General features: G+C 37.8%; 1 protein-coding gene across 1 annotated transcript in view; it reads right to left on the bottom strand.

Annotated features, from left to right (window-relative positions):
• The window catches only part of LOC141389216 (cubilin), a 689,676-nt gene extending 683,002 nt beyond the window's left edge, over positions 1 to 6,674 (bottom strand). Inside the window, exon 1 of the mRNA XM_073960431.1 lies at positions 6,525 to 6,674. The gene's annotated coding sequence lies outside the window, so the exon portion shown is untranslated. The remainder of the gene's footprint in view (positions 1 to 6,524) is intronic.
• Between the last annotated feature and the right edge of the window lie 6,273 nt (positions 6,675 to 12,947).

Genomic DNA, 12,947 nt, shown 5'->3' with positions numbered 1-12,947 from the left:
GATAGAGCGAAAACGTGTAATCCATTTCTGAGCCCTCAACTCTTTGAACATCTTGTATTTCATATAAGTTACTATGAGAAGATAAAAAATCACGCAAATATTGATCCTCTCTCGTATTTTAAAAATTCCCGGGAAATCCCGAATTCCCGGGAATGGCAATTTTATGATTCCCGTTTCACGGGAATGATAAAATCCGCGAAAACCCAAAACCCTACTCCTGACATGCTTTGGGGTGTCCTATCCATCCCACGGCAACAACCGAACAAGTAATGTATCGTGTGTATGTATGTATGTTTGCTATATATATGTTTATGGTCTACTGAAGGCATGAGGTTCTGACAGGTTTGTATATTTTTCCGTCGCGTTGCATAGCCATTATAAGGTTTCTTTATTTGCCCCTTAAGTGCTACTGGCTAGTGACTTGAGGATCTTGTATTGAGGCAGTTGGTGGCCAGTTCATGTGCTGAACAAAGATTTAGTGGTGAATATTTGCTGATTCGTCGCTTGGAAAAAGGTGGTAAGATCAGTCAAATAGGAGTTCATCCTTTCACAAGTGACCCTGTTAGGTGATAGCACGTTTGCTTACGACTACAAATCTGACCACAGGTTCATAGATGTGGAACTTGACATTGGAGGCTAGTCAACAAGGGAAGGTCCAAGCCTTCCTGAACTTTGAGAAAATCAACCTTACCCGACACGGCGTGCCTTAACCAAATTGAAATAGAAGGTGCTTACACCTGTGAAGTTTTTGCAGATTCTGAAACTACAATGCTCATAGATGAGAAATATCAAGAAACAAAAAATCGTCGGAGGGATTTTCAAATAAATCGTGATTTAAGTTCACATTTTTAGAGGTTCTCTAGGTTTTCACGATTTTGCTTGGAAACCGCGAGTCCTATGTAAATGGAAAATGTTGTAGCTGCGAAAATTCTCCACAAGATTGTCCTTTATGATATTTTCGTAGATTTTACCGTTTTTGAGATATAGAAGTTCAAATTGAGACAATGTACTAACTGTATCGTCTCTGCAAAAACTTCCCAGGTTTAAGCACCTTCCATTTGAAATTAGTTAAGGCGCACCGTGCCGATTTAAGGGGACAAAACAAAAATACAAAATGATGTATCTATATAAACTCCCCCTTAAATACCGGGCTTTATTCAGGAGCGCAAGATAATTTGTAGAACATTAAGAAGGGCATATAACCCCTACCAAATCCCTGTCCTAAGAGCTAATATAAGGAATCTTGACCATATAATTGAGACCTCGATTTGTGGTTTTGAAGGGAATGATAGCAAACTGCTTTGGTCGTGTTAAAACCGCCACTGCTGCCAAATCCAATTGAAGAATTATGATTAAAATTTAAAAGCTGAAGCCGATCATATGCAGGGACTTTAGAGTCCCATAGGGGAACCAGTCGATCATTCTTTCCTTAGCACTGTCAACTGTCCATATTTGGAGCCAAAATACCGGACCACGCCCTATATATGTTATATCTGAAAACGGATGACCACGGCCACTCTTTCAATACATTATTTTTCCAAAACTACTGAACATAATTTCATGCAAATTTTCAGAAAATGTTCAGGAATGTCCCGTGGTCCAAAATGCTATATATTTGCAAACGAATTTCGGGGCCTTATTGCTTTATAATCTCTATATTTGCTATACTTATGAGTGCATCGATTTGCAAATTAATTTTCGAGACAACGTTGGTTGCGCCCCCGATCAAGAAAAAAGGTTTATTTACAAATTTCCTTAAATGGTGAAGTTCAACGGTACATCAGCCATGAAAAATTAAACATATACATAAGTCTCAATAAGCGGGAGAATTGGACTTAAGCATTTTGTTTAACTTTTATAATTAGATCGCTTTAGGATAAAGACAGGGGACATGGACGATATTAAATCCTAACCGTAAGAGAAAAGAAGGGCTACAGACGAAATCTGTTGATAAATTTAAAATCCACCTCGGTTTGACAGTGAACCGAAGAAGTGAGATAGAAAATACCTATTTTTGAATTGTTAAGCATAAAGTACTAAATAAAAAGTTGTCATTAAAACTCATTACGACGGGCCAGCAACGCGGACCGGGGTCTGCTAGTCTTCCAATAAAAACCATAAAAAAGAAAAACTGATCATTATAAAGCGTCAGATAATTTTTTTTTCCTATGATACTCATACCACATTATTCCGAAATAGTTCAGAAATCCTTACGAAGATTCGGAAGATACCTCCGATTTTCATTCGACATTATTCCGAAATCGTTCAGAAATCTCTACGGAAATTCGGAAGGAAAAATTCGCCTTCAAAATTTCACAAGGATCTTCTTCCGAATTCTGACCGAAATCGATTCGATTTCGCTCCGACATTTCGTTCCGAAATTATGTCAACCACTTCATACAACTTTCGTTAAGATATCGTTACGATTTCGGATCCGACATCGGACGTAGCGTCTGAATTTTAAAGTGAGTTTACGATGCCGGTACGATTGGTTTGCTGGGTTTGTACGACAACAACACACTTGTAGGTTAGTGGTGCGATGGGAACTAGAAACCTAGGAAACACTTAGTGTTGCCAGACGCCGTTTGACATTTTTTTTTTTTTTTTGGAATTAAAGCTTTGTTTGTCGATAAAGGACAATTCTATAGCACTATGAAAACTAGTTTAATGAATTCAATCTTAGCCGACACTCGCAAAAAAAAACGAAGATCGTTAGGGTCGTCCAAAAACGGGCATTGTGCCAGAAAAATTAGCCGTGCGTGAACAGATAATGCAAGATCGCCATGTTAAATGCCGTGAGATAGGGACATCCTTGGACATTTCTTCCACCAACTAGCATTTGATATAGCATGAACACATGGCGCAAAAATGGGGATTTCTCATTAGATCCAGCAAAATTGGACAATCGCTCAAAACAGTCTCTAGTCGATTGGGGCAAAGAAATTGTGAACAAGTAAAAAAGTACGGACAGATAGAATGTACTTAGCGTCTCTTCAGAATTTTGTGGCCCTTTTTCAAGATTTGAACTTGCTGACAAAAATGTGGATTAGGAATTTACACAAATGTTGAACTTTTGTGGGGGAGGTAACCTTAGGGAGGACCGATATGGGCCATTTTAGAAGTTAAACTAAATTTTGACAAAATATTAGGAGATCCAAAGTTTGGTCCAAATTGGTTGTTGCACCATTCAAGTGATATCGTCCTAACATTTTAGTGACATTTTTTAAATATTGGGGAGAAGTACCGGAAGTTGGGGACGGGTATTGCCCCATGAAACTAAGTGTGGATAAAATATGACGAAGACCATATGTTGCACCAAATCGGTAGAACAGTTCGAGAGCCACATATGGTGACATAGGGCTCTTTACACCTTTCGGGAGGTAGCTAATGCAAATCGCTTCAACAAAAATCAAAGTGAGTCGAGAGCAGGTCTTAAAGTGAACTTATCCGAAATTTTGTGTGGGAGGTATCCAAAAGAGTGCACAAATATAGTCCATATTCGAACCTGATCTATATCTGGTAGATATATTAGGATGTGTAGAGTATGGATTACATCAGTCGCTCCCTTCAAGAGTTATCGTGCGCATATTTTTTCCGAAGATTTTTGAATTTTTGTGAGGGAGGTACCTGAAGGAGTGGACCGACATGGTTTATCTTCGAACTTAAACTATGTTTGGACAAAATATTACGAAGGCCAAATTTTGGACCGAATTGGCAGACCCGTTCTAGATTTATCTTGCGCTCCAATCACTACACACGGTGTCATAGGGGTTTTTTGCACCTTTCAGGCTATTTTCTCAGGAAGTATGGACTTGCTCCTTATGAAATTTGTACCGTCGTATGGAGGACAGCGAATACAAGTTGCTACAACAAAAATCAAAGCGATTCGAGAGCAGGTCCTAAACTGAACTTTTCCGAAATTCCGAAAATTTGTGTGAGAGGTACCCGAAGGAGTGGACATTTTGAGTCCATATTTAAACTTCATCTAAATCTGGTAGAACTTTCACGATGTACAAAGTGTGGGCCAAATCGGTTACTCCCTTCAAGAGTAATCGTGCGCACAAATTTTCTGAACATTTTCGAACTTAAACTAAGTTTGGGCAAAATATTATAATTGTTCCACAAACATCCCATAAGGGACAAGGGAGACTTCTCTCATATCAATGAGTGCACCCCGATTCATATTAGCTCAATGATATGAGACCTACAGTTTATCGCCGAGTCCGACCGGCGTGTCTAAGACACCACTTTTGTAGAGAAGTTTTACATGGCTGAAATACTCAGGAAATGTCGCCAACATTACTGAGGGGTATTTTGCCACCGTTGAAAAGTGTTTTGATGTTGCCTGACCGGGGAATCGAACCCACGACCTTATGTGTGCAAGGCGGGTGTGCATACCATTGCACCACGGTGGCACCCAAAATATTACGAAAGCCGAATTTTGAAATGGTCGCCAGTTTCTTCGGTTAAACTGACCATGTGACTACCATACGGCTTGAGGAACGTAGGACGGTTAACTCTCAGTCTTCTGAGAAATTCGAAAGACGAACAACGAAAGACGAATCATGACAATGCGAACTCTCACACATCGATTTAAACCAGCGCTTTTTTGACCAGACAAAGCGTGGAATTGATGGATCATCCGCCATACAACCCTGACTTGGAACCCAATGACTTCATTTGATTCCCGCACATCAAGAAAAAACCGTGGTCAACGATTTTTGGAGTGGAAAAGGTGCTTCCAAAATTGGTTTCAGCACATGAAAAAGTGTATAAATCATCCTGGAGTCCACTTATGAAAACAATAAAACTATTTTTGATGGTAAATATTAGCGTTTTCATTGTTAAGCCAGACAGTTATAGTGCAGCCCTCGTTATGTATGGACCCAAACTTTCCTTATGCGGGAAAACAATCTCAACCAAATTTATAAATTTCATACTGTTAATGCTTTACCAGTACATAATCAAATTTTCATATTTTGTTTACATACACTTTATTGCTTTGCTTTTGTTTCCTTTCTTTCCAACATTTTTTTTGGTCACATATGAGCTTTCTTTGTATCATTTTGTTTCCTTTTTTTTTTGTTTGCAAGGAATGAACTTCACTTCGTTTGTGGGTCTGTCAGTTGTTCGTTCCTTTTTTTTATGGTTCGTTTCAAAATATATAACCGAAGTTAATGTGATGCTATGTTTATGTTCTTCTAATCTGTCACACGAACAGAGAGAGAGAAAGCGAGAGGCAGAGGATAACAAAGAGATGAAGAATACTTTTTGTTTGTTGAAGTGGTGTTAGTGATACTTCAGTACTCCGTTATTTATGAGTACCACCCATGCATGTTACAATGTTTTTGGCCAACAACAAACTGACTGACTTAACGACAAGCAAAAGGACAAAGAGTAGCAATAAAACAAAAAGAGAGAAGAGAAACAAGAAAACTTCAATCGATGTTAACTAAAGATGCTGGTGATACTTCTTGTATTGCTGCTGCTGATGCTTTGGCTGGATTCCTGTTTTGTGTGTATGTGAGAATCCTTATGAGTTGGTGTATTTGTTTTTGTTGTTATTACTTTTTGGCTTATATTCGTAAATTGGGAGCGGCTCCAAAATTTGAATGTGTATAAATACAACAAAAAAGATGAAGCACTAATAATAAATAGATAAGCCTAAGCAGGACCAATTGATGTACTTAAAAAAAGAAAAGAAAAGCACAAAAGAAGTTGGTAAAGTAATGAAATGTTTGAAAATTCAAAATAAATAAAATTTTAAATTTCATCCTTTAATTATAAACACAAACAACAACAAAACGAAAAACCCCTCATTTATTTTAGATGAGCAAAAAAATTAACAGTGATAAAGCGGGGGGTTGGTTTGTCAAATAGTCACTTAGACGTTTGTTTAGTCGGTCGGTCGGTCGGTAGCTGCTGGAACAGTGTTATTTTCATACATTGGCTGCTGGATAAGACAACACTTCGCGACACAAGGGTTGGTTATTATCTGCTTTTGATTTTATTTCGACACAATCGCAACGAACAAAACCAACGACTACATCTACATACGCACGTTTTTCCTACGCTTTGGCAGGGTATTTTTCTTGCACTGTGATGAGGGCCCAACAAGGGGAGATACTTGGGTTCCTTTGCTTGATTTTTTTTCTTGCTTTTGATACATGAAAGTTTATAACATTTAACGGGGCGTTGGTGGTGGATGGTTTTCATTTGCTTTTCTTTTTTTTTCTTCTTCTACATCTTTGATTGTGGGGAAAATTTGTTAAATAAATTTATACACATTGTTATACTAAGAGCCATATAACATTTTTTTAATTTTATATTCATATTTCAATAACTTAAACGGATTTTTGGTACAATTTTCACTTTTCTCCAACAACTACAACAGCAATCACAACGAATTTTCACATTTCTTTTTTTTCAATGCAACAAACACATCACAACTAATTTAGTTGATTCTTTTCTTTTTTGCTTTCATTTCCATTAAATATTATTATTATTTATCTGATAATTATTACATCCAACAAAGCTATTCAAAACAAGAAGATATGAAATTTATTAAAATTGTTAATTTTTTTCTATTTCGGTGATATATCAAAGAGTTGCTTTGCCGAGATTTTTCACATACCACCTTCACTATCGCTCACGAGTTTCAAACTGACTTGAGTGAGACCAAAAGAACACATGTGGATGCTGGCTGGCTGGCTGCGTTGTGCTTCTGCTGCAAAGTGTCCTACTGTCGTCGTGTGCTGTAAATGTGGTCCAAGGACTTTGTGCGGCAAGAAGCAGAGCTTTTTTATTTCGTTGTGTTTGTTTATTGTAAACGAAGAGAATGACGTTAAGAGAGTTTCATGTAATGACAAAGAGTGTCACGGCAGTAAATGAGAAAGGACAGGGAGAGATGTAAACAAATGGGAAAACACAAAAAGTGATTTATTTAAATAATTTTTAGTCTTTAAATGAATTCCTTAAAATGAGTAAATATAAAAAATATGTTGTTATTGAAATTGAATGATTCCTTGTGACACTGTTAAATTTTACTGTGATGGGCCATTACTAAAGTTTTGCGCCTAAGGGTATACTTTAAAATTTGAATTTAACAAAAGGAGAAACTCTGTCATATAACTACTATTGTGAATGATTTAGTCGGCAACATACACTTTATCAAGGAAAATATATATAAGGTATATGCATGAATTACAACAACTAACAAATTTACAAAAACGACATTGTTATTGAAAATTAATTGTCAAAGAAAATATTGAATAATAGGGTCGTTCCAAATTTTTTTTCAGGAAAACATAAATACATTTTGAAAATCCCCCCCTTGGCGAACAATGCAAAATCTTTTCCGCTAATAAAATAGTTGTTTTAAAATATTAAAACAACAACAATGGGATTAAGCCAGACTATTTTGAAGAAAAAAACAAAATTGCAAACGCTATCCCAATAAAAAAACGCCACAATGCTTCTAATTGAAAATCCTCTAAAATAGAACAAATTTGAATCAAAATGTAAATATAACGCATTCAGAACTCTCGTTGGTAATTTTTATTACACGTTTAGGATGAAAAGCAGTATTTTATAGTAACAAATTTCGAAACAGGTGTTTGTCACTTCTACCTTTGTCACTTCTATGCCTTGCATTTTATTTACACTGCCACCATGGCACAATTACCAAGGTGGATGAATCGGCGAATTGCTACAACAAAGCAACTTTTTTGTAATGTAAAATATCAAAATTTGTAAAAAATGCCGGCACTCCATTAAAAGTTTTCTTCTCCAAAAATACCGCAATGATATTCGAAAATTATTTTATTTGATAACAAATTTTTGATGAAATCCTGCGGCGAGGATCGGAACTAGTCTTCCCCGCCTTACCCCTTTGCGAACAATGCCAAAATGCATCCGAATGCAGTTAAAATGTGAGAAATGGATATCATTCTTTTGATCGCATCCGAATGCCCATAAAATGTGGGGAATGTAGTGCCTTTTTCACGACTCCGTTAAAACTGCATCAAAACATGCCGTGAAAGAACTAGTGTACATTGCACTACTTCCAATTAATTTTGCTGGGATACTTATCGCACCAGTTCAACATAACGGGCAGTAACTTAAACCGCTTAAATTGTCTCCTCATAAAGATGGTCCACTGGTGTCATAAGGAGGCACCCTGTTGGAGCCCTCACATTTGCATACCACACTGGCGCCGCATAGCTTACTTGAGAAACTTGTTCCTACGTCTATTATTGTCACAAATAGCTGTGGCTTATGCGGACGACTCAATCATGCTATCGAACGTTAAATGTAATAATATCTTCGGGTAGTTGATGTACCGAGTCAGGACACCCTCGAACAATATGTTCAGGAAAACTTCAATCGATTTGATTGATTAACAAAAAAATGGAATTAACTCCTGAACATTTTCGTGTGATCAACGACCGCTGTGCCAGAAAACATTGATGCCGTGTGCGATGTAATAACACAAGAGTGTCATGTGTCATACCGTAAGACAGAGACATACTTGGGCATTTCTTCCACCAGCATACATTCGATATTGCGTCAACACCTGTCCGTAAAAAAAGTTTTGTTCCCGTTGGAAGCAGCACAATTTGAAAATCCCTTTAAAAAAAATAGAATCGCGTTGCTTTAAAAGACGAAGACGAGCCTAATCCAATAAATGTTGTTCGTTGAAGAAGCACTTCGATTCAATGATCGCATGGTTCTTCATCAAAAGTGGTCTTGTGCCGACTGATTTGTTTGTGCAATGTAGGAGGTAAATTTTCAATTGGACACCATAATTTGTTTGCCTGATGTCTTCGGAAAAATTCAAAAAACGAACAAAAGAAGAAGAATCCTTTTTGCACGAATTTTTTCGGTATGAAACCACTTGTTTTATTTACAAAATCACATTTATGCTTGGTTTACATTTACGAAATCCACTCGATTTCAACTCTCTATTCCATTGGTTAAACGTCAAATGAAATCCAATGGATTTCAGATGAAATTTCGTTTGACGTTTGAGCAATGGAATTGACAGTTGATATCGAGTAGATTTCGCAAATGTAAACCTAGCATTAAAGCTGAAAACACATCCAACGTTTGAGTAAAGTTTTGTGTTGGGCGTAGAGAGAAAAACAACAACAACAGGGCGACGCCGACACCAAGGTCCAGCGTTGATCTGTTTGCCGGCATATATTTCAAATGAATTTGAATTTTTCGGCACCATGCCCAACAGTGTAAAAACGGCCAAAACGACACAAAACTTTACCCAAACGTTGGATGTGTTTTCAGCTTAATGAAGCATAATGTTCTCGTTGTAAATTTGTAAAAACTAAACATTACGCATTACGAATGATGTATTAAAGCAATGATAAAAGAAAACAAAAGAAGGAAGAACTCAATAATTTTCAATGTTATGTTGATATTTTGCGCCTCAATTACAGAAACGGTAGAACAATTTTAAATCCAATAAAAATTAATTTTCTTTTCGCACAAAAAAAAACCTTTCTTTAAACACAATATTTTCACAATTCCAACTTCTACAGTGTTTTTTAATCATATTGTTACGAATGTAACTGATAGGTTTAAGTTAATTTAGTTTAATTTCCGTTAATTTAAAAATTTGAATTGTAACGTAAAGTTTTTATTACGCAGTTACTTTATTTAAGCAACAACAACTACCATGTAAAATTCTCTTCATCGTTCTAGTTCTTACTTTACCTTTTATTAATGTGCTTCTGTTTGTTCTCCATAATCATGTAATTATCGTTTAGTTGTCATTTCATATTTCTTGCGTTTGTTTGTTGTTGTAATTACGTCATTACTGTGCTTGTCGTCCGCGAATGTGCGTCTGTGTGTTCGTTGCACAGATTCGAGGTGTTGCCAGATGTTCTGGATAATTCTCGACCAAGGAGATTTTGGGGTATAAATAGCGGTAGGAAAGGCAAAATTGAGTTAGTTGTGTTTTAAGCGTTGAACTGAACAGATTGATTAAAGGCTAGTTGCGTGCTAACTAGAGACAAGCTGTGTGCTTAGTAATTCAAGTCGGTTCCGAATAAGTGTAATAAAGTAAATAAAGCATTGTAGAAACGTAATCTAAAACGAACCCTGTTTTATTTGGTACAAATCGTACTGGGGAATAAAACAACGTCTACACGGAGATTAGTTAAATCTAATTCCGTAACAATATGTTTTTGTCATATTTATACTGTTACGAATGTAACTGATAGGTTTAAGTTAGTTTAGTTTAAATTCCGTTAATTTAAAAATTTGAATTGTAACGTAAAGTTTTTATTACGCAGTTACTTTATTTAAGCAACAACAACTACCATGTAGAACTCTCTTCATTATTCTAGATGTTACTTTACCTTTGATTAATGTGCTTTTGTTTGTAATTATCGTTTAGTTGTCATTTCTTATTTCTTGCATTTGTTTGTTGTTGTAATTACGTCATTACTGTGCTTGTCGTCCCCTTGTATTCCCCCATGTATGTATGTGAGTATGGTTGTTCGCTTAGTGCGAATGTGCGTCTGTGTGTTCGTTGTACAGATTCGAGGTGTTGCCATATGTTCTAGATATTTCTCGAACAGGGAGACTTTGGGGTATAAATACAGGGGAACTGGCAATGACGAGTGGAGTTGTGTTTTAAGCGTTGAACTGAACAGATCGGTTAAAGAATTGCTGCGTGCTAACTAGAGACTAGCTGTGTGCTTTGTAATTAAAGTCAGTTCCAAATAAGTGTAATAAAGTAAATAAAGCATTGTAGAAACGTAATCTAAAACGAACCCTGTTTTATTTGGTACAAATCGTACTGGGGAATAAAACAACGTCTACACGGAGATTAGTTAAACCTAATTCCGTAACAATTAGTGTCAGAAGTGGGATTACGATCATACTACAATGAAGTTTAAGGATCTACGAAAGGAAGACTTGAAGAAGTTCCTATCTAAGCTTGGGTTGCCAACTACCGGAAGTAAGGCTGTGCTACAAAAACGCCGTTTGGAAGAGTTAAAGTACCGTGAAGTGGACATCGACGAATATGAGTTTGATATTAGAGATGAAACTTCAGATGCGGTTCCGAGTTATACGGAGGTTGCAAAAGTGATTGCAGTAACGTTGGCGAAGGAATTTAGTAAGAGAATGGAAGAGGAATCTATTGCAATAAATGAAAGCTACAAATGTCTGACGGAGGAATTGGACGAAAATTCCCAAAAATTGGAAGAATTAGAGGCAAATTTTAGAAAAATCAGCGAAAGACTCGAGAATATTACGCAAGTTATTGGAAAGCGATTCGAGGTTGTGGAAAACCATTTAAAGAAATTGGATAGGCAATTTCTGGCCCACGACGAGAAGTTTGTGAATCTGGAAAAGAAAATGTCGGAACTGGAAATCAAAGGAGGTCAAGTGCGAGTTATTGATAACACTCTGAAAATCAAGCCTCCTGAATTCGACGGATCTACATCGTTTGATGTCTTCAAATTACAATTTGAGACGGTTGCTTCGAGAAATTCGTGGAACGACAACGACAAGGCGGTACAACTGCTTATGGCATTGAAGGGCGGTGCTGCTGACGTATTACAGAATATTCCCGCCGTTTCTAGAAGCAAATATGGAGATATAACTGCTGCTCTCGAACTTAAGTACGGTGACGGACATAAGCAAGAGACAATGGTGAAACCTCAGGCTTGCAATGTGCGGAGGCTGGAAGTTGAGGACAACAATCCCCAGACCGTTGTCGAACTAATGAAAGATGCACTAATGCAGGTAATAGATAAAGTGAAACGAGGGGCTGGAAAAACGAGAAAGACTTGCTACAACTGTCGGAAAGTTGGACACATTGCACGAGAATGCAAATTGCAACGACCCAGGTCCAGATCCGCCTCACCGCCTTTGAAAAGCGACGACCAACCGGTGGCCAAGAATCTGGAAAGAGAGACATCAGGTGAATCAAATAAAGTGAATTCCGTCAATCACGAGGCGCCGCTGGCAGAGTATGAAAAGGATGGTCCCACAATTTCTATAGCCATAGTCCAGCAGAAGACCCACAACTTAACGGTTAAAGGCTTCGTCAATGGTGTATTGCGTACCTTGACATTGGACACCGGTGCAACAAAGTCCATTATTAGACCGGATTTAGTAAAAGGAAAGGTATTGCCGTTAAATGGAGTCAAATTGCGGACGGCCACAGGCGAGACTGCAACAGTAACTGGAAAGGCCTATCAAAGGCTGAGCATGGTTAGAAAATCGGTAAATTTCGATTTTATAGTGGCCGATATTGTGGACGAAGTTATACTTGGCGTAGACTTCATGATTGCCTTCGATATAAACCTGGACATAAAGCACCGTGTGATGACTTGGTCCAATGTGGAAATACCGATAAATGTGGGCTACAACGAGAAAATCAAACATCGCCCAAAGGCAGAATCCGGTGAGATTGCTGTCGATGTCCGTACGCTGAAGGTGGAAGCCGCCGACAAATGGCCCGTAGGAAAGTGGAAAAATCTCGCTACGAGGAGGAAAAAGCGAAGATGTACGTCGAGGAAAGGTCCATCGAAAAACGGCCGTACAGCAAGGAAGGACAAGTCCGAGGAAGACCAGGTGGCACTTAGGAAGGTGACCACGAAGAAAGAAGGTATAGCGTCGCGATTCCTGGAGAGAAAGCAACGTCGTCCAGAAGAGCAAGAGTCCAAAGCTGACGCAGTAGAGGGTACATCTAAATCAGTTGCCACCACTACAGAACGAGAACTGCGTCTAGTCAAGAGGAACAGGCTTAAGCGGGAGGCAGTGGTACCAATGCCCATACCACAGAGAGGGAACTGTGCCTATTCGGGACGAACAGGCTTAAGCGGGAGGCAATGTTACGAATGTAACTGATAGGTTTAAGTTTGAATTGTAACGTAAAGTTTTTATTACGCAGTTACTTTATTTAAGCAACAACA

This window comes from Musca autumnalis, unplaced genomic scaffold (assembly GCF_047663935.1).
Source record: "Musca autumnalis isolate F117 unplaced genomic scaffold, ASM4766393v1 scaffold_1, whole genome shotgun sequence".
Taxonomy (NCBI): Eukaryota; Metazoa; Arthropoda; class Insecta; order Diptera; family Muscidae; genus Musca; species Musca autumnalis.
Note: the sequence above shows the minus strand (reverse complement) of the source record. Positions and strands in the feature narration are given on the sequence as shown.